General features: G+C 41.1%; 1 pseudogene; it reads left to right on the top strand.

Moving 5' to 3' along the window:
• The first annotated feature begins 705 nt into the window (after positions 1-705).
• LOC113884396 lies at positions 706-4,203 on the top strand (annotated as a pseudogene).
• The last annotated feature ends 15,289 nt before the right edge of the window (positions 4,204-19,492 follow it).

Raw genomic sequence — 19,492 nt, 5'->3', positions numbered from 1 at the left:
CGCCAGACAAGACTATCATCTGCATCTGCCATCCAGCTAGAGCACGTGGTCCCTTGAGGTGGCCCTGGGCACTGCAGTGCTCCACTGTGCCCGCCATCTTCAGAAAAGCCGTGAAGAAATAAACCAGAACTGATTAGAACTAATAAGGCCTAAGATAGTGGAAGATTTGCCTTCTAGTAGACCCTGAGCCTTATTGTGCGCTCATTGTAATATATTAGCATATGTTAAGTGACACACCCACCAGCGCTAAGATGATGGACAATCGCCATGCCAACAGCTGGAAATGCCCAGACAAGGACTGAAAAGGAGTATTGCCTCAGTTCCTGTCCAAACGACACCTCTGTTCTCAGATTAGTCATGAATATTCCTCCTGCTACTTCCAGTTCCCCTATTTTACCTCAACTCTCCTATATAAATGGTGTCTCCTCCCTAAGCTAGTTGAGAAGTTGATTTGTGAACCAGGTTCCTACTCCATTCTTGGCCATTGAATAAAGCTTGTGTCCTTCCAGTCTTAGCATCGGTTTCATTATTGGCTGTGCAAATATTATGGAAAAAAGAACTTCCCTGGCCAAGACAAGGGGTGTTGCTGGGTGCTAGGACACTGGCGCAGGTCCAACCAATTCAGTAACAGATCAGAGTTTCAAATTCCCAATAAGAGGTTTTCTCTGTGCTTAAAGAGGTTTAACTAAAAGAGGTACCGCTGACATGAGACCTCTGCGGCTGCTCAGAACTCACTTCCTGTGCAGCCTGCCCTGGAACTTTTGTGTAGCAGGTGCCAGGCTCAAGGAACCAGGGCCCGCTTCTCCCATCCTGGCAGACTGGGCCTGATTAAGAACTGAGTGCACTATCAAGCATGCTTTATGGAGCATCTGGAAGGTGTCACCAACAAACCAAAAGCAGAAGATGTCCCCATAAGAACTACAGCTCCATTATTTCAAGATGCATGATTGTAATAGCAAAAATTTGCTTGATGGCCTAGAACTCTCCACAGCCATCATTCATGTCCATAAAAAGGAAAGGAACAAACAGGTACCACTATTATTGAGCCCAAGTTCCTTCCGCTGGTTGCACAACAGGATAATAAATCAGGAAACCAGTTGTTGGGACAAGAATTAATAACTTTAATTGGAAAGCTAGGAGACCAAGATGGCAGACTAGCATCTCAAAAAACCATCTTCCTTCAGTCCAAATTCAGGCTCCTTCTGTATTACAAGTGGGGGAGGGGGCCCACTTTGGCACCATCCAGTGGCTAAGCCAAGCCACCAAGGGTAACTGTGCTGTGCTAAGTCAATTTCAGTTGTGTCTGACTCTTTTGCAACCCCATGGATCCTAACTTACCAGATTCTTCTGTCCATGGTATGCTCCATGCAAGAATACTGGAGTGGGTTGCTGTCCCCTCCTCCAGGGGATCTTGCTGACCCAGGAATTCAATGTACTCTAGGCGGGATTTTTACCACTAGCGCCACCTGGGAAGTTAGTTGACGTTGTTCACTAACTGTTGCTTGCTTGGGGGAGGGGCCCACTGTTGTGCGAGCCAATGGATGAGCAGGGCTGCCAGAGCTGGTGCCTGCTTCACTGCCACTGCACGTGGAGCAGAAAGGGGTGGCTCCAGAAAGCAGCCGGGTAGAAAGAAGTACCTTGGCCCTTCCAGCAATGTCAGCTGCCAGCCCTTGGTGGAACCAGGCATGCAAGCGGCCAAGACCATGGTGGCCACGTAGAGGTTCTCGACTAGTCCATCAAGCATGATCACCGTCTGAGTCAGTGAGTGCTGTGGGCTCAGCCCACCTCTGACCCCAACAGCCAGTCTGTGACGTCCGAGGTGGCCCCAAGCTGGCGCCCCCCAGAGCAGAGCTCCTGCCTGCTGGCTTGTGCAGGGGGTGAGCAGCAGGAGCTGGCCAGTCTGGTGAGATAGCAGCAGCTAGGTACAGAGAGGTACCGCGACAGAGTGGCCCCTGACTCAACGGAACACATAGGTGGGCCCCAGGAAGGGAAGGGCACATCAGGCCTCAGGTTCTGATTTGGGAGGCCACCACTGTACCACCAATAAGAGAATATGAACTGATCAACTTAATACATGGTGTTTTGAGAGACACTGACAAAAAACAATGACAGATACATCGACTATACCCAGTTCACAAATCATGAAGTAAGCATGCTTTGGTGATAACTTTCCTCCTTACATGCAAATGCTGCTGCTGCTGCTGCTAAGCCGCTTCAGTCGTGTCCGACTCTGTGCGACCCCATGACAGCAGCCCATCAGACTCCCCCATCCCTGGGATTCTCCAGGCAAGAACACTTGAATGGGTTGCCATTTCCTTCTCCAATGCATCAAAGTGAAAAGTGAAAGTGAAGTCGCTCTGTCGTGTCTGACTCTTAGCGACCCCACGGACTGCAGCCTATCAGGCTCCTCCATCCATGGGATCTTCCAAGCAAGAGTACTGGAGCGGGGTGCCATTGCCTTCTCCATTATATGCAAATATAACCCATAATAATGTGATGGAACGCTTTCAGTAACTCCAAATAATTCCGTTCCAAAACACCGCTCAGATATTTTCATAAAGACTTGCAGCAGTTTGTTACAGTAGGGTGAGAAAGAGAAACCAAGAAAAATAAAAGGAGAAATGGGATATACTGTAGTCTCCAAGCACTATTAAATCTCTTATTGGGCAAAGGCTTGATTCAAGAAACATTTTAATAAGATTGGACAGGGACTGCCCTGGTAGTCCAATCATTAGAACTCTTTGCTTCTACTTCAGGGGGCCCAGGATTCTATCATTGGTTAGTTCAGTTCAGTTGCTCAGTCATGTCCAACTCTTTGCAACCCCATGTACTGCAGCACACCAGGCCTCCCTGTCCATCACCAACTTCTGGAGTCCAGCCAAACCCATGTCCATTGTGTCAGTAATGCCATCCAACCATCTCATCCTCTGTCATCCCCTTCTTCTCCTGCCCTCAATCTTTCCCAGCATCAGGGTCTTTTCAAATGAGTCAGCACTCTGCATCAGGTGGCCAAAGTATTGGAGTTTCAGCTTCAACATCAGTCCTTCGAAATGAACACCCAGGAATGATCTCCTTTAGGATGGACTGGTTGGATCTCCTTGCAGTCCAAGGGACTCTCAAGAGTCTTCTCCAACACCACAGTTCAAAAGCATCAATTCTTCAGAGCTCAGCTTTAGATTCTTTTATTTTAGCTATCAGTATGTAAGAGCCCACACTGTGGTCTTTCCTCCCACTTCAAGGCTATGCAGCAATGACTGACCTTCACCCCAGGCCTTGAACAAGAGTCTCTAACCCTAGAGAGGGCTTGTCACCTTTTCCCCCAGACTCCAGGCAGGAATGAAGTGGACAACTTGGTTTTTTAACTCCTGTTTCGCCTGTAGCATCTTTAAAAAAAAAAAAAAAAATTATTTATATACTTATTTATTTGGCTGCACCAGGTCATAGTTGCAGCATGTAGGATCTAGTTCCCTGACCAGGGATCGAACACAGGCCCCCTGATTGGGAACATGGAGTCTTAGCCACTGGACCACCAGAGAGGTACCCTATGCTTAACTTTTAATTGGTGGTTGACCATTTGGACTATAAAGAAAGCTGAGGGCCGAAAAACGGATGCTTTTGAACTGTGGTGTTGGAGAAGACTCTTGAGAGTCCCTTGGACTGCAAGGAGATCCAACAGTCCATCCTAAAGGAGATCAGTCCTGGGTGTTCATTGGAAGGACTGATGCTGAAGCTGAAACTCCAATACTTTGGCCACCTGATGTGGAGAGCTGACTCATTGGAAAAGACCCTGATGCTGGGAAAGATTGAGGGCAGGAGGAGAAGGGGATGACAGAGGATGAGATGGTTGGATGGCATCACTGACACAATGGACATGGGTTTGGGTGGACTCCGGAAGTTGGTGATGGACAGGGAGGCCTGGCGTGCTGCAGTTCATGGGGTCGCAAAGAGTAGGACATGACTGAGTGACTGAACTGAACTGAACTGACCATTTCACTATTTCTTGTCTTTTTTCAAAAGAATCAATAAAGCCTAACAACAAGCATCCAATTTCACTGTTCTTACAATTACAGAGTTGCCCATGTTTTTCCAATGCCTTGTGTGTTCCTTTCCACAAATAAGCCAAACCCATACTCCACTGGTGAATATCTTAATAACTGCCCTTCTCTGTTGTGTCAGGGCACCTGCACTATATACCAGCAGTGACAGGGCACTCATTTCCAGGCGGGCAGCAGGTGAGCCAGCTCTAAATCCTACCTTAGCATCTGCTTTCATGGACCACTCCCAATACATCATCACGGGTTACTATATAGGTTTATTAGGGAGGATTTTTAGGATCCTCACCGCAGATAGGAGACGAAGTCAGGCCAAGCAGAAAGACAGATGAGCTGCAATGCAGCTTAACAAAGGTGTGGGGAACTCTGAAGCTATCACAGGCTTCCAGAGTCACCTAAAATTGGGGTCTTGGCACTTTACACCTTGATATTGGTCAGTCATTGCATGTGTTACTCAGGAAAAGGGAATGACATTGGGTAATGAAGAAGAGGGCTGATAGCTGATGTCTGTCAGTTGGCAGCACATCCAAAAGCTGGGCAAATAAGCCCTTTGGTCCTGCGTGAAGACAGATTGGGACAGCATCACCCAGTACCTATTGCAACAGTCTACAACAGGCCTGGCCCTTGGGTTCCTCTTCAAAAGCATCTCCAGCAACGCTCCCTTTTTTCATTTCCTCTGGGCATACTCGCTTCTCTCTTGTCCCTGGAACACACCAGCCTCAGGGCCTTTGCACGTCCTGCTCCCTCTGCCTTGAACGCTCCTTCCCCACATGGCCCTGTGGCTCCCAGGCTCAGATGTCCCTCCTCAAAGAGGGTACCTGACCCTCAGCTTAAAACAGTCCACCCGTCCATATCACTTTTCCCCTTGCTCTGCTCCGTCTTTCTCCGTGTTGTTTCTCACTCTCTTACCATGAATTATACTTGTTTCCTTATTGTCTGTCTCCCCCTGCAAAGCAAGCCCCATGAGGGCCAAGCTGTGACCTATCTTGTCCACTATTATGGGTCCTGCTCTGGATCAGTGCCAGGCACAGGGTCAGGACTCAGCAAAAGTTAGGGAAGTGGATCAAGTCCCTCTCTCTTCCTCACTGCACCCTCTGGATGCTCCTATGAGGTTAGAGACACCTCTAGGGCTGTGCCAGGGAAATGGGCAACCTGACTTCCTGGGCCCAGATCACCTCCTGCCTCTGAGTCTCAGCTGCTTTATCAGAAGCCACCACTCACTGAGGAAGAGGGACAGGCTGCCCAGTGGAGCCAAAGAGGAACTACCAGGTTGTGGTACAGTTTGTCAATAGGGATGGATCGGTTTGGATGTAAACAAGTTGTAATTTGTGAGAACTAAAGGCAGCATGCCAGGCCTCCCTGTCCATCACCAACTCCCGGAGTTCACTCAGACTCACGTCCATCGAGTCAGTGATGCCATCCAGCCATCTCACCATGCTGTCGTCCCCTTCTCCTCCTGCCCTCAATCCCTCCCAGCATCAGACTCTTTTCCAATGAGTCAGTTCTTCACATCAGGTGGCCAAAGTATTGGAGTTTCAGCTTCAGCATCAGTCCTTCCAGTGAATATTCAGGGTTGATTTCCTTAAGACTGACTGGTTTGATCTCCTTGCAGTCCAAGGGACTCCAACCTTCAAATAACACACCAGCCAGGTTCATGTATGATACACAGAGTTTGCACTTGCAAGTACTTACTTACATGGGAAAGTTATACTGAAGGAGATGTCACCCTAAACTAGCCAAGATAGAGTTCTTTTGACCTTTGGTGGGTTTTTTTTTTTTTTTTTTTTTTTTTGCATATACAACTAGAGAAAGCCAGCTATAAAGTCAGATAGACTGAATGAAATGTTTAGTTTGATTACATTTAGCTTCTAAAAGAGGAAATAATAATGTAATTTCTTTGTAGGACACCAACAAAAACCTGCTTGAAAACATATCAAAATTTCAAAAGGCCACTGATGCAGGCTGGGCCCCTCCTTCTGTTCCTCCCAGTTCCTCTAAGTGTCCACAGTATCCTCTCCTTGCTATCCACCTGTCCCTGAACTTCCTTTTTATAACACTGAAACTGATTCCGCTCAGAAGACAACAATATTTCTAAAGCACTGATGAAAATGTCTCTGATTCAGAACTAGAGCAAAAAATTTCACAATTCATATGGAAACACAAAAGACCCTAAATAGACAAAGCAGTCTTGAGAAAGAAGAATCGAGCTGGAGGAATCAACCTTCCTGACTTCAAATTATACTACAAAGCTACAGTCATCAAGACAGTATGGTCCTGGCACAAAAACAGAACTATAGACCAATGAAACAAGATAGAAAGCCCAGAAATAAACCCATGCACCTATGGGTACCTTATTTTTGACAAAGGAGGCAAGAATATACAATGGGGCAAAGGCAGCCTCTTCAATAAATGGAGCTGGGAAAACTGGACAGTTACATGTAAAAGAATGAAACTAGAACACTTCCTAACACCATACACAAAGATAAACTCAAAATGGATTAGACACCTAAATATAGGACAAGAAACTATAAAACTCTTAGAGAAAAACATAGGCAGAACACTTGACATAAATCAAAGATCCTCTATGACTCATCTCCTAGAGTAATGGAAATGAAAACAAAAGTAAACAAGTGGGACCTGATTAAACTTAAAAGCTTTTGCACAGCAAAGGCAACTTTAAGCAAGGTGAAAAGACAACCTTCAGAATGGGAGAAAATAATAGCAAATGAAACTGACAAAGGATTAATTTCCAAAATATACAAGCAGCTCATAAACTCAATACCAGAAAACAAACAACCCAATCAAAAAGTGGGAAAAAGACCTGAAGAGACATTTTTCCAAAGAAGACATACAGATGGCTAACAAACACATGAAAAGATGCTCAGCATCACTCATTATTAGAGAAATGCAAATCAAAAATACAGTGAGATATCACCTCACACCAGTCAGAATGGCCATCATAAAAAAGTCTACAAACAATAAGTGCTGGAGAGGGTGTGGAGAAAAGGGAATGCTCTTGCACTGTTGGTGGGAATGTAAATTCATACAGCCTCTGTGGAAGACAGTATGGAGATTCCTTAAAAAGCTAGAAATAAAGCCACCATCAGTTCAGTTCAGTTCAGTCTCTCAGTCACTCAGTCTTTGTGACCCCATGGACTGCACTACACCAGGCTTCCCTGTCCATCACCAACTCCTGGAGCTTACTCAAACTCATGTCCATTGAGTAGATGATGCCACCATATGACCCAGCAATCCCACTCCTAGGCATATACCCTGAGGAAACCAAAATTGAAAAAGACACATGTATCCCATTGTTCATTGCAGCACTATTTACAATAGCTAGAACTTGGAAACAACCTAGATGTCCACTGCCAGATGAATGGATAAAGAAATTGCAGTACATATACACAATGGAATATTACTCAACCATAAAAAGGAATGCATTTGAGTCAGTTCTAGTGAGGTGGATAAAACTAGAACCTATTATAGAGACTGAAGTAAGTCAGAAGGAGAAAGATAAATATCATATTCTAACACATATATATGGAATCTAGAAAAATGGTACTGAAGAATTTTATTTACAGAGCAGCAATGGAAAAACATATACAGAATAGACTTATGGACATAGGGACAGGGGACGAGAGAGTGAAATGTATGGAAAGAGTAACAGGAAATTTACATTCAGTTCAGTTCAGTCACTCAGTCGTGTCCAACTCTTTGCAACCCCATGAATCGCAGCACGCCAGGCCTCCCTGTCCATCACCAACTCCCGGAGTTCACTCAGACTCACGTCCATCGAGTCAGTGATGCCATCCAGCCATCTCATCCTCTGTCGTCCCCTTCTCCTCCTGCCCCCAATCCCTCCCAGCATCAGAGTCTTTTCCAATGAGTCAACTCTTCGCATGAGGTGGCCAAAGTACTGGAGTTTCAGCTTTAGCATCATTCCTTCCAAAGAAATCCCAGGGCTGATCTCCTTCAGAATGGACTGGTTGGATCTCCTTGCAGTCCAAGGGACTCTCAAGAGTCTTCTCCAACACCACAGTTCAAAAGCATCAATTCTTCAGCGCTCAGCCTTCTCCACAGTCCAACTCTTACACCCATACATGACCACAGGAAAAACCATAGCCTTGACTAGACGAACCTTTGTTGGCAAAGTAATGTCTCTGCTTTTGAATATACTATCTAGGTTGGTCATAACTATTCTTCCAAGGAGTAAGCGTCTTTTAATTTCATGGCTGCAGTCACCATCTGCAGTGATTTTGGAGCCCCCCAAAAATAAAGTCTGACACTGTTTCCACTGTTTCCCCATCTATTTCCCATGAAGTGATGGGACCGGATGCCATGATCTTCATTTTCTGAATGTTGAGCTTTAAGCCAACTTTTTCACTCTCCACTTTCACTTTCATCAAGAGGTTTTTGAGTTCCTCTTCACTTTCTGCCATAAGGGTGGTGTCATCTGCATATCTGAGGTTATTGATATTTCTCCCAGCAATCTTGATTCCAGCTTGTGTTTCTTCCAGTCCAGCGTTTCTCATGATGTACTCTGCAAAGAAGTTAAATAAGCAGGGTGACAATATACAGCCTTGATATACTCCTTTTCCTATTTGGAACCAGTCTGTTGTTCCATGTCAGGTTCTAACTGTTGCTTCCTGACCTGCATACAAATTTCTCAAGAGGCAGGTCAAGTGGTCTGGTATTCCCATCTCTTTCAGAATTTTCCACAGTTTATTGTGATCCACACAGTCAAAGGCTTTGGCATAGTCAATAAAGCATAAATAGATGTTTTTCTGGAACTCTCTTGCTTTTTCAATGATACAGCAGATGTTGGGAATTTGATCTGTGGTTCATCTGCCTTTTCTAAAACCAGCTTAGGGAATGGCAAACCACTTCAATATTCCTGCTTTGACAACCCCATGAACAGTATGAAAAGGCAAAATGATAGGATACTGAAAGAGGAACTCCCCAGGTCAGTAGGTGCCCAATATGCTACTGGAGATCAGTGGAGAAATAACTCCAGAAAGAATGAAGGGATGGAGCCACAGCAAAAACAATACCCAGTTGTGGATGTGACTGGTGATAGAAGCAAGGTCTGATGCTGTAAAGAGCAATATTGCATAGAAACCTGGAATGTCAGGTCCATGAATCAAGGCAAATTGGAAGTGGTCAAACAGGAGATGGCAAGAGTGAATGTCGACATTCTAGGAATCAGAAAACTCAAATGGACTGGAATGGGTGAATTTAACTCAGATGACCATTATATCTACTACTGCAGGCAGGAATCCCTCAGAAGAAATGGAGTAGCCATCATGGTCAACAAAAGAGTCCGAAATGCAGTACTTGGATGCAATCTCAAAAACGACAGAATGTTCTCTGTTCGTTCCCAAGGCAAACCATTCAATATCACAGTAATCCAAGTCTATGCCCCAACCAGTAACGCTGAAGAAGCTGAAGTTGAACGGTTCTATGAAGACCTACAAGACCTTTTAGAACTAACACCCAAAAAAGATCTCCTTTTCATTATAAGGGACTGGAAGGCAAAAGTATGAAGTCAAGAAACCCCTGGAGTAACCGGCAAATTTGGCCTTGGAATATGGAATGAAGCAGGGCAAAGATTAATAGAGTTTTGCTAAGAAAATGCACTGGTCATAGCAAACACCCTCTTCCAACAACACAAGAGAAGACTCTACACCTGGACATCACCAGACAGTTAACACTGAAATCAGATTGATTATATTCTTTGCAGCCAAAGATGGAGAAGCTCTATACAGTCAACAAAAACAAGACCGGGAGCTGACTGTGGCTCAGATCATGAACTCCTTATTACCAAATTCAGACTTAAATTGAAGAAAGTAGGGAAAAACCACTAGACCATTCAGGTATGATCTAAATCAAATCCCTTATGATTATACAGTGGAAGTGAGAAATAGATTTAAGGGCCTAGATCTGATAGAGTGCCTGATGAACTATGGACTGAAGTTTCTGACACTGTACAGGAGACAGGGATCAAGACCATCCCCATGGACAAGAAAAGCAAAAAAGCAAAATGGCTGTGTGGGGAGGCCTTACAAATAGCTGTGAAAAGAAGAGAAGCGAAAAGCAAAGGAGAAAAGGAAAGATATAAGCATCTGAATGCAGAGTTCCAAAGAATAGCAGGAAGAGATAAGAAAGCCTTCTTCAGCAATCAATGCAAAGAAATAGAGGAAAACAACAGAATGGGAAAGACTAGAGATCTCTTCAAGAAAATCAGAGATACCAAGGGAACATTTCATGCAAAGATGGGCTCGATAAAGGACAGAAATGGTATGGACCTAACAGAAGCAGAAGATATTAAGAAGAGGTGGCAAGAATACACAAGACCTGTACAAAAAAGATCTTCACGACCCAGATAATCACGATGGTGTGATCACTGACCTAGAGCCAGACATCCTGGAATGTGAAGTCAAATGGGCCTTAGAAAGCATCACTACAAACAAAGCTAGTGGAGGTGATGGAATTCCAGCTGAGCTATTTCAAATCCTGAAAGATGATGCTGTGAAAGTGCTGCACTCAATATGCCAGCAAATTTGGAAACCTCAGCAGTGGCCACAGTACTAGAAAAGGTCAGTTTTCATTCCAATCCCAAAGAAAGGCAATGCCAAAGAATGCTCCAACTACCGCACAATTGCACTCATATCACACGCTAGTAAAGTAATGCTCAAAATTCTCCAAGCCAGGCTTCAGCAATACATGAACCGTGAACTTCCAGATGTTCAAGCTGGTTTTAGAAAAGGCACAGGAACCAGAGATCAAATTGCCAACATCTGCTGGATCATTGAAAAAGCAAGAGAGTTCCAGAAAAACATCTATTTCTGCTTTATTGACTATGCCAAAGCCTTTGACTGTGTCGATCATAATATGACTGTGTGGATGACAATAAACTGTCAAAATTTACATTAGCATATGTAAAATAGATAGCCAATGGGAATTTGCTGTATGACTCAGGAAACTCCAACAGGGGTTCTGTATCAACCTAGAGGGGTGGGCTAAGGAGGGAGATGGAAGGTAGTTTCAAAACAGAGGTGTGTGTGTGAAGTCACTCATTCGTGTCCGACTCTTTGCGACCCCATGGACTGTAGCCCGCCAGGCTCCTCTGTCCGTGGGATTCTCCAGGCAAGAATACTGGAGTGGGTTGCCATTTCTTTCTCCAGGGGATCTTCCCAACCCAGGGATCAAATCCGGGTCTCCTGCATTGCAGACAAACGCTTTAGCCTCTGAGCCACCAGGGAAGCCTCAAAACAGAGGAGATATATATATACCTATGATTGATTCATATTGAGATTTGACAGAAAACAACAAAATTCTGTAAAGCAATTATCCTTCAATTAAAAAAAATAATTAAATTAAAAAGAAAATAAGAATATCATCAAGCATACAAGAACCCAGAAATTTTGTTCTTCTTCTTACTCCTTATATAAAAGGTAACTTCTTTGTGAGTTACTTGAGGATGTACTCCAGCAAGATGAGGGAGTATAATAAAGCAAAGAGAAATTTAAAAAAAGAAAATCAAAATGAAAATTCTAATATGATAACCCTGCAGTAACTGTAGACATCAATCAATCCAGATTGGAGCAAGAATACAGAGGCTTCTGGGAATGGGTCAGTGGTTTGTTAAGGCCATCTCCTACCAGCTCACAAGAGTCCACTGGTAATTTTCAGGAATGTTGCAAGTCAGCTGTTTAAAACATTTTAACATTTGTTATCAAAAATTCGCTTCTGTAAATTTATAGTTAAATAAGTTATATTAAAAACAAAGAAAATAAACATGCAAAAAAATGTCTGTGATTATTTTGGTCATTTTTTTAAAACATTTTTTCAACACTCTAATCTTAAAGGAGAAAAAGTCCTTTTAGGAGGAACTTGCATTATCTCCCTGTGCCTTTGAGATGTAAATATTCTACCTGATCTTCTTAAGCATCCTGTTCTGTGTCTTGAGGGCTTGGTTTGTTGACCAGTGAGAAAAATCTCTCTGGTCTCTTCCACCCAGAAAGTACTCATGCAGTGTACATTTGGCATCCAGTCAAACAGACTGGGATTCTGAGCAGTCGTTTTGCCTGGCGTGCCTGTTTTCCAGGGAGTTGGTCATAAGGGGTCCTGATCTATAAGGACTTTTTTCATTTCAACCTTCATTGCATCTGGTTGTATGAAGGCCTTAACTTTATAGATTATTGAGGGTGGCAGGGGGAAGCAGAAGGGAAGGAATAAACTTCCCAGATCTTGTGAGGGCTTCATCCTTTGCACTCTCCTGTGGGAACACCTCTTGCATCTTATTGGTTTGAGTCATCATTCAGATCCTTTTTGTCAATGGTCAGATGATGGATCCTTTCAATTGGAAAAAACTTCTAAATTGGTAAATTTTTAGAGAGCTCTAATCATAAACAGCTGTTTAATTGGTACGTATGGAAAGAGTAAATTAAAAATGAATACAAAGAAATATAATGGCTTACTTTAAGAAAGCCTATAGTTTAAAAAAAAAAAAAAAAACCTGTTTGGGAAGCCTATTTGAATTTGTGGTCTCAGCTTCATCTCAATGGGTCTTACAGATGCCAATATAAACATTGAAAGTGAAAGTCGTTCAGTTGTGTCTGACTCTTTTCGACCCCATGGACTGTATAGTTTATGGAATTCTCTAGGCCAGAATATTTTAGTGGGTAGCCTTTCCCTTCTCCAGGGGATCCTTCCAACCCAGGAATCCAACTGGGGTCTCCTGCATTGTGGGCGGATTCTTTACCAACTGAGCTACCAGGGAAGCCCAATCCTCTGTCAGTCCAATGATTAGCACTCCAAGCTCTCACTGCTGAGGGCCCTGGGTTCAGTTCCTGGTTGGCGATCTAAGATCCCACAAGCCAAGTGGTGTAGCCAATAAAAAAAAAGAATAAAAGGACTCTCTCACACTAAAAATACAAAACAGAAAACATTAACATTGTTAATCAGCTATACTCCAATATAAAATAAGAATTAAAAATAAAAAGAAATGGGTGAAAAAAATAAACCAGCTCTTTCACTCCCCCACCAAAGAAAACAAACAAAAAAAAAATTGGTTGATTAATGTTAGGTTAATTAACAAGAGAATAGGAAGGGTTATTAAGGGGAAAATCATGGGACTTGCTCCAAACAAGATGGAAATCTTTAGAAGGCTATTAAGAAATAAGATAAAATGGATGTTGATGGGATTAAAACAAAGGCTTTGATACAGCACTATCTAAGGTTGGATAGGTCAAATGAGCCCCCTCCAATCGTCCCCCAACATTAAAGGGCCCAAGCAAGTCCTCTTTATTTACCCCAGTTTGGAGAAATTTTAAAAGCTGGAAGAGGTAAAAATTACACTGAGAAGGAGGAAAAAATTACACTGAGAAAGAAGAAAAAATTACACTGAGAAGGCTAACAACAATTGCTTGGGACAACAGTTATTTAGACCAATTAATCAAGTTAAAGATTGAAGAGCCTGGGTCCCTTGACTCGACCCCACAAAGCTGTTTATATAGGAGTGGATAAAATGGGGGATAGAAAGGAAAAGTTTCTGGAACTCCTTTTAAGACCGAGACTTTTCATGGGATCCTCATGGAGACTAAAGTTAAAGGTCTAAGAGCTGATGGAACTGAGATACGAAGCTTATAAGAAAATTGGTGTATTCCAACAGGCTTTATGTTAAGATGATTGGGCTTCCCTTGTGGCTCAGCTGGTAAAGAATCCGCCTGCAATGCGGGAGACCTGGATTTGATCCCTGGGTTGGGAAGATCCCCTGGAGAAGGGAAAGGCTACCCACTCCAGTATTCTGGCCTGGAGAATTCCATGGACTATACAGTCCGTGGGGTCACAAAGAGTTGGACACGACTGAGCAACTTTCACTTCAACTTTCACTTCATTGTGAAGACAGACCTATGTCTCCCTGGGAATTGCTTCCCCTGCCTGGCATTATAAAACAGGGCACACAAATATGCCCTTCAGGAAGTGTTACTTAAAAATACTGAAGGGGAGCAATAGAGTTACCTAAGGCCAGTGTGAAGTAAAAACAGGGGCTAGTATTCAGGGGCTATTAGAAGCAATAACAGAGACTTTTACTCCTAGTATAAATTTGTCTGGGTTTGATTTGTGTGCTCAGTAGAGAAGGCCTTTATTAAATGCCTTGTTCAAACTTTCTGAAGGCATGATACACTGAACCCTGAAGTTCTAGAACATAGAAATCGTTTTACTTCCATTTTAGTCAGAGATCTTCCTGCTGATAGAAAGAAACAAATTAAAGACAATGTAGTTGAGCAGATCAATCTTTTGATGTCATTTTGGTGGCATCCAGTTCTTTTTTCTTTTTTCTTTTTTATGGCTGTTCTGGGTCTTCTTTATTGCGCACAGGCTTTCCCGAGTTGGAGTTTGAGCATCTCATTGTGGCGGCTTCTCTTGTTGCCGAGCATGGGCTCTAGGGCAGGTGGGCTTCAGAGTTGCGGTGCACCGGCTTAGTTGCTCTGCAGCCTGTGAAATCTTCCCGGACCAGTGGACCATGTCTACTAACCACTGGACCACCACTGAAGTCCCATAGTTCAGTTCTTTGAAGAATTAAAAGCAACTATATTTGTCCTGCAAATCTCTACAAATCAGAGATGTAAATACAGCCCACAAGGACCTGAGCCTAGTTAATTCAATCAGGTAACTTAAACAAAAAAGGCTGGGGTTGGAGGTGGGGGGATAGGCAAGGGAGAGGAGAGGGCATTTTAAAAGTTCAAACTGCTGAAAAGACTCCCTCATGGAAAATCTAACTGACAGAGAGCTCTAATTAACCGGCTTAAATGTAAGCACTTATGAATTATATTTCTAAACGTAGTAAAAGCTAACCAATTGTTTTTCAAGTTCACATGACCTAAGATTAAGCTCTAGTAAAGAAAAGCAAATTTGAAGTTATTGATTTAAATAGACACAGCTATAGAGTTATCAAATTAAAAATAAAATGTTTATTCTACCTGGGTTTACTAGTTAAGTAAGTTGTGTTATCTCTGTTACAACATTTGTCAGCAATTAACAGCTTGGGATGATGGTTGACCCTGTTTAATGTTTCACGAATTTTCTTTGTTTTGGTTTGTTTTTCCATTTGTAGAGGCTGTTTATTGGCACTGATAGTCTGAGTTTTCTCCCCTTTTCTCTCTCCTATTTTTTTTTTAACTGAAATAGAGTTGATTTACAATGTTGTATCACAAAGTTTTCATGGGCAATCAAAACATAATTGTTGAGAACAAGTAAATATAAATGGGATGGGACTTTTTAGTTGAACTCTTTAAGAACAGTTATGTTTTATGGTATGCCTACTTAAAGAGGGAGAGGACATAGGTACACCTATGGCTGATTCATGTTGATGTATGGCAGAAACCAATGCAATATTGTAAAGCAATTATCCTTCAATTAAAAAAAAATAAAGAAAAAACTAGTTTCTCCAAACCTTTTTGGTAACTTGAAACTTTAGAGTGTTGATGAAAAACTTAATCAGTGGTCAATCTAAGAAAGAAATGGAAATTTTACTCAAGCAAACATGAGGATTATAACCCAGGTGACAGTCTTTCCTAGAGCTCTCAGGACTGTTCCAAAGAGGTAAGAGGGGAGACCAGCATATGCATGATTGTGGCAAACGGCTACAGGCAACCAAGCACACGTCTTGGTAGAAGTTTTCTGCTATTCACAAGGAACAGATATCTTGGTTAATGGTTTTAGTGCTCTTCTAAGTATGAGAAGATGCAAAAAAACTGAGTTCATAAAATTTTCTGCTGGAAATGTCTGTCTGAGGGCAGGTTCTGTCAGTTTTCCCAGAGCACAAGGTGCCTTATCCTGATCTTCACCTGGAATTCCTTTCAGAATGTATTGTGGGTCAGTGACTGCAGTGGCTTAGGACTTGATTTGTTAAACTGGACAGTGAACAACATTATTTTACAACCCATCTCTTTTGGTCTGAATTTCTACGAAGGTTTGGGAGACATTTACTAGGAATGCTCATTCCCAGGTTAGGTGAGGAGTTTGTTGATAGGCTACTCACTGTGCTATTTATTACTGAACTGACTAGGCTCTGTTAACAGTAGCCAAAAGCCTCTGGACTGCCTATCTTACTATCCTGTTATGGTCCAGAAAATGGTTCCCTCTGGTTGCTTCTTCCCCTATCTAGAGTTGTTGTTGCTGTTGTTTCATTGCTAAGCTGTGTCCGACTCTTTTGTGACCCCATAGACTGTAGCCCTCCAGGCTCCTCTGTCCATAGGATTTCCCAGGCAAGAATACTGAAGTGGGTTGCCATTTTCTTCTCTAGGGGATCTTTCCAACCCAGGGATCAAATCCAAGTTTCCTGCATCAGCAGGCAGATTCTTTACCACTGAGCCACCCAGGAAGCCCTATCTAAAGTTACACACTTACAGCCATCGATCTTATAGGATTGTATATTTGGTCAATCGTTTCAAGTCACCTAGCCATCATTATTTTTATCAGAAGCTCAGTCACACATTTGGTAATGCAAGAAACAATAATCTGTAAAATAAGGCAGAATACAAATAAGATAGCTAGTGACATTCATAAGTAAGAATCTAAGCTGAGATCTTCCATTAGGTGCAGCCCAGCATACGTCCAGATCATCTGAGCCAGTGCTTTCAGTACTAATCACTCTAAGGGAAATGATACACTGGCATTGTCCATAAATTTCACCAAAGATATCCTCATGTACAAGGTGAGTGATGTGTTGCCCTAACCACTTACAGGACAGAGAAAGTGCATACCTTCTAAGGAGTTACATGGCTGGTGCCAGAAGGAAAAAAAGTGTATCTTTAAGGTTGAGCAAGTATTAAGGTTAAGCAGGTATTTGTGCCATTGGAAGGTCTGGTTGATGCATAATACAGGAGGGATGAAGGAAGTCTAAAGAGGTGGAGAAAAAAGTTATGTTTAAAGTTTTCTGGTCTTGCCTTAAAATATGAATTTTATTTCATCAAGAGTTTTGCTAAATTAAACAATGAACATTTATTGAATATCTAGATTATTCCAAAATTAAATAAGATATTGAAATATTGACTACTAAACATAGGCTTCTTTTCAGAAAAACTAAAGATATTTTGGATTATTAATAAATATGTTCAGTGCTGCACTGAAATTTTTTCTATAAGAAAGCATATGACTTTTAAAAAATTATAAATAGCATTTATGTTTTCAGTTCTACAGAAAGCTAATGTAAAAGGCAGTCCATAATTGCTTACTTCTTAATTTTCACTAGAAATTAAGGTATTTAAAGATTTCGACTGAGGAAAAAAAACAAAAACAATCTAAGAGCTATGAGGTAAGCATTATTCAGTGTCTTACTGAAGACTAGAGCCTGGAAGACAGACTCTCAGATAGCTCTGAGGAACTTCTCTGAAGAGGTGAAAGAGGAGCCAACGTATTAATATATATGAATATCTTGGTTGGGAAATATATGTAGTCAAATACACAATATATATTAAAAAAAAAAAGAACAGATATCAAGTTAATGTTTTTAGCACTTATCTATGTGTATATGGGAAAATGCCAGACTCTGGGGTCTTTGAAATTCTTCCTTAGATTACACAACTTAATTATCTAGGGACCCATATATCCAAAACACAGACTACTTCATCCTGAATCCCTTTCAGGGTATACTTATAGGTCAGCAATTGCAGTGGCTAACGGCTTGATCCTTGTAGTATAGGAATGGTGGGCAATGGTCTTTGTTTACAAGGTTAAAAACTCTAGTTAGTATATGTAATTAAAACTACTAAATTAATAAGGAAAATACCTTCTTATCCAAGGAAGTTTTTTTTTTTTTTTTAAGATACAAAGAATGGAGATGCATTTTGTTAAGGAAAATAAAGGTAATTTATCCTAAAGTTTGTTATTTCTAAATGGAAAAGAAAATAAGGAATGAACTAATAGGGAAATAGAAAGCTGTAGAAGGTCTGTGAGGGAAAAAAAAAAAAAAAGAATCTTTAGAAAGGAATTTTATATGTGGTCAAGGCTGGCTAAGATTGAAATAAATTTAAGTGAATGAGCTTTTTTTTGTGAATGAGTTTTAATGGTAAATGCAAGATGGTGCAAAACCTGTGTTTTTGTTTTTCTTTGTTAAGAGAGCAAAGTTTTCGTAGATTATTGATCCACTTTTGATAACAGATTGTAAAGTTTCTTTAACCTTTTACATAATCTGTTGCAACTTTCTGTATTGGCCTTTGAAATCGCTTTTTGCCACATTGGTTAAGTAAACAAGTATTGTTTCATAGTGATTTACAACCCTATCTAAGTATTTTAAAATTTGTTGACATCCTTGACGAACTTTCTTAAATCAAACTTTGATTTTGATTCTTTTTTTTTTTTTTGATGATTTTGATTCTTTTGATCTTTAGCTAAATTTGGGATGCTCCAGAATTTCCCTGAAACATCTCAGAGAGAGATTAACTAGGCTTATTTGGCATGTTGAATTACATGGGAAGCAATGTCAAATGAGTGATGATAAAACTTCTTAGGTTATATATTAATATAAATGTTCTAGAAATTATATGAAATTCCTAAAATTGGATATGTCCTGGCATAATGCTATGTCATATTTTTAGTTATTATCTTAATATGTTATATGTGGCATAAATAACCAAACTTCTTTGTCAGTTGAATTGTAATCAGGTCCTTAACCATGCCATTTTAAGTCTTTGACATTAATATCACTCTATTTTACAAAAATGAAGATCTTCAAGAAGGTTCATAGAAAGGACTTTTCTTTTTACAAGTTTCTGATAATTTTTAGATCATACCACTGAAATGGGTAAGAAATTACAGAATTCTAGAGGAAAACTGATGGTTTCAGAAACTGCTAACAAGAGATCAAGATCAACAAGAATTAATTAAATGGGACTGAATAAATTGATGAATACGATTTTAAATTTCATGACTTTTTGTCCAAAATAGTACTGGCTTTAATATTTGTTCTCCACATATGAGGAAACCTTTCCTCTTATATGCATAAGTCTAATATACATAAATATTTAAATTCTATCACATATTACCACTGTTATACATTTTTTTTAGTTTAGAGTTACCCCCCACATATTTAATTTTATTCCTGCTTCTCTACTATGTTATCTGGGATTTTCTCCCTTCTTAAAAAATTGTTTTTACTATCATCCTTTAGTTTGTTTTGCTAATAACAAATCTGTTATTATTTATTTGGCCAGGCTGTGTCTTAGAATGGCACTTGGGATCTTTGATCCTCATTGTGGCATGCGAACTCTGAGTTGAGGCATGCAGGATCTAGTTCTCTAACCAGGAACTGAACTAGGGCCCCCTGCACTGGAAGTTCAGACTCTTAGCCACTAGATCACAAGAGAAATCCCTAGTTTCGTCTTTCTCTAAATGATTTCATTTCTAAAAGATATATATATATATTTTTAATA

This window comes from Bos indicus x Bos taurus, chromosome 26 (assembly GCF_003369695.1).
Source record: "Bos indicus x Bos taurus breed Angus x Brahman F1 hybrid chromosome 26, Bos_hybrid_MaternalHap_v2.0, whole genome shotgun sequence".
Classification (NCBI taxonomy): Eukaryota; Metazoa; Chordata; class Mammalia; order Artiodactyla; family Bovidae; genus Bos; species Bos indicus x Bos taurus.
This window is presented reverse-complemented; position numbering and strand designations above follow the sequence as displayed.